This window comes from Gossypium hirsutum, chromosome A08 (assembly GCF_007990345.1).
Source record: "Gossypium hirsutum isolate 1008001.06 chromosome A08, Gossypium_hirsutum_v2.1, whole genome shotgun sequence".
Lineage (NCBI taxonomy): Eukaryota > Viridiplantae > Streptophyta > Magnoliopsida > Malvales > Malvaceae > Gossypium > Gossypium hirsutum.
In genome coordinates this window covers 109,776,394-109,779,809 of record NC_053431.1, presented here as the reverse complement: position 1 = coordinate 109,779,809, position 3,416 = coordinate 109,776,394, and the positions used below count along the sequence as shown (strand labels likewise).

At 36.2% G+C, this 3,416-nt stretch overlaps 1 non-coding gene across 1 annotated transcript; it reads left to right on the top strand.

Annotated features, from left to right (window-relative positions):
* Positions 1-3,074: 3,074 nt before the first annotated feature.
* LOC121205179 (small nucleolar RNA R71) lies at positions 3,075-3,181 on the top strand. Its single transcript, XR_005900264.1, has one exon. It is a non-coding gene; the product is annotated as a small nucleolar RNA R71 (small nucleolar RNA).
* Positions 3,182-3,416: the final 235 nt, after the last annotated feature.

Below are 3,416 nucleotides of genomic sequence, written 5' to 3'. Positions count from 1 at the left end.
ATAAAAGATTGCATGAAATACCTTGTCTTTCCTCTGCCCCAACACTACTACCACAACATAATAGCCGGTGTCACACATGAGTTCGAATGGTATTGTCCACTTTGGAGCAATTAAAATTAGTGCTGCTACTAGTTGTTTTTTTAATTCCTCAAAAGCTAGTAAATAAGGCTCATAAAAAATGAAAGGTTTATTTTTCTCTAGCAACGTACACAAAGGTTTAGATATCTTTGAGAAGTCCTTAATGAATCTTCTATAAAAGCCTACATGGCCTAAAAAACTTCAAGTACCCTTGACATTGGTAGAAGGCGACAATTTTTCTATTACCTCAATTTTTGCATTGTCGACTTCAATCCCTTGTTGCGATACCTTATGCTCTAGAACAATGCCTTCACGGACCATGAAATGTCATTTTTTCCAATTCAAGACAAGACTAGTTTCTTTACGGTGGTGAAGAACCAATTCTAGATTTTTAAACAGCCCTCAAAGTTATTCTCAAAGACAAAGAGATCATCCATAAAGATTTCAAGAAAATTTCCCACCATATTAGAGAATATTGCCATCATACAACGCTAAAATGATGTCGAGGCATTACATAACCCGAATGGCATTAGTTTAAATGCAAAAGTACCATATGGACAAGTGAAAGTTGTCTTCTTTTGGTCATTGGGAGCTATAGAAATTAGATTATACCCTGAATATCCGTCCAAGAAATAATAAAAGGCTTTCCCAGCTAATCTACCAACATTTGTTCAATAAAAGGTAAGGGGAAATGGTCATTCTGAGTTACTTTGTTGAGCTTGTGATAATCCATGCACATTCTCTATCTCGTGACAATACAAGTTGGTATAAGCTCATTGCTATCATTACTAACCATCGTAACACCTCCCTTCTTGGGCTCACACTGTACAGGACTCACCCAAGAGCTGTCTGAGATCAGGTAGATAATATCGGCATCAAGCCACTTGATTATCTTCTTCTTAATAACTTCCTTCATAATAGGATTCAACCTTCTCCATTGTTCAATAGAATTGCCATGGAAATCCTCCAATAAAATTTTATGCTTGCATAGAGCAGGGCTAATTCCCTTGATGTCGGTAATTATCCATCCTAATGCCTTCTTAGATCATAGGAGAAGCTCTAACAACCTGACCTCCTAATCAGGTGTCAATTCTATAGAAATAACTACTCGTAATGTGTTGTTGTCTCCCAAGTAAGCATCTTTCAAATGCAGCGGAAAAGGCTTCAACTCCAGTGTGAGAGGATCCTCTATAGATGGTTTAAGAGGATTAAAAGTGTAAGCTGATAAATCTAAGGACTCAAACTTTTTCCTTAGTCTATCCATAATCTGCTTTGCCTCCATGGGCTCACTGAATTCTTCAAATGCTTCCGTTTCATTCAGCTCAAGTGAATTTGTACCATTATCTGAGTTGCTGTGGTAAAAACTTGCAAACTCTTCCTCCACTGCTGTTTCTATCAAACTAATAACATGGCACTCTTCATTCTCATTAGCAAATTTTAGGGCGTTGAATACGTTGAAAATGATTTGCTGATCATTTACCCTCATGGTCAGTTCACCTTTTTATACATCAATCAAAGTTCTATCTGTAGCAAGAAAGGATCTTCCAAGAATAATCGACATATGTTTGTCAACTTCACATTCTAAAATAATGAAGTCGGTTGGAAAAATGAACTTATCTATTCTTACAAACATGTCTTCAATTTTACCTTTTGGATGTGCGTAGGATTGATCAACTAGTTGCAATGTTACTGTAGTAGGTCTTACATTTCCAACTCCTAGGTTTTTGGATATAGACATAGGCATTAAATTGATACTTGCTCCTAAATCACACAATGCCTTCCCAACATAATAATTTTCAATTGAGCATGGGATAGTAAAATTCCCTGGGTCCTTCAACTTTGGAAGTAATTTATTCATCAATATTAACGAACACCCTTCAGTGAGAGCAATAGTTTCAAATTCTCCTAATCTTCGCTTCTTTGACAATATATCCTCCATGAATTTCACATAATTAGACATTTGCTCCAAAGCTTCTACCAACGGTATGTTGATGTGGAGTTGTTTAAGGAAATCTTGAAATATTTTGAACTAGGTTTCTTATTTACAATTATGAAATCGCTAAGGGAAAGGTGGAGGTGGCCATCCTTCAAGTTGCTGATATTGTTTTGCTGTAGTATTTCCATTAGCAAAATGATCTAATTCTACTGCAATAATATTCTGTGTAGCCTTTCTAGTTATTTCCATTAGAAAATTGATCTGATTCTATTGTAATAGTATTCTATGTAACCTTTCCAGTTGTAGTGTGCTTTTCAGATGATTTTGAGATCTTTTCCATGGTTGAAATTAGATTTTCCCTTTTTTGCAATGGCATCTTTAACAATTTCATTTAGCTGAGTTCCACTTCTGAGAGTGATTTCCTTATAATGCTCTTTCCCTTATAATCTCAAATTCTTAGTATCACTCAGTGCTTCTTGTGGTCTCAAATTTAAAGCATTTACGACTTGTCCCACTTGATTGTCAAGAGCTTGTATGAATACAGCTTGACTCTATATCACACATCATTCTTGGCCATATATTCTTTCAGCAGAGCTTCAATAGATGAAGAAGCTGATGCTTGACCTTGTTGGACATTTTGTTGCGGCATAAGTTCATAGTATTTCCACCCTGGATTATAAGTTTTGGAATAGGGATTATTATTCTGGTTGAAATTACCCATTAAGTAAATAGATGTTCAGTTTTATGGACATTCATCAAACGCATGGTCCTCATCACAATAAACACAAGATGAGTCGGTTGATTTCATCTCTTGGACTGTAGTTGGTCTCTTCATTGTCTTGATCATATTAGCTAATGCTCAATGGTGCTAGCGGCTCTCTTGCTAGTCCCAACTTACGTGGTAGGATATCAATAATCATTGTTGGCAATCGATTCCAAAATCTCATATGCTTCATTATAGAATTTATCCAACAAAGTACCATTGGCGGAAGCATCGACTACCATTCTTGTATGTGCATTCAACCCATTATAAAACATCTCTATCTAAGTCCACTGTAGGAACCCATGCATCAGATATTTTCTAAGTAATTCCTTAAATCCTTCTCAAGCTTCATACAACATTTCATCCTCTAATTGCCGAAAATATGTTATGTCATTTTTGAGCTTGGCATTCATGTTTGGTATATTATATCATAGCAAAAACCTCTGGTAAAGGTCACTCCATGATGCCACTATTTCCAACGATAAGGCATTAAGCAATGCTCTTGCACGATCTCTCGAGGAGTATGGGAACAATTTGAGCTGCATGGCGTCTCCAGGAATATCTTGTTGTCTAAATGATTCACATACCTCTAGAAAAAGTCTCAATCTTTAGGTCAAAAGGATACTCTTCATTAACAGG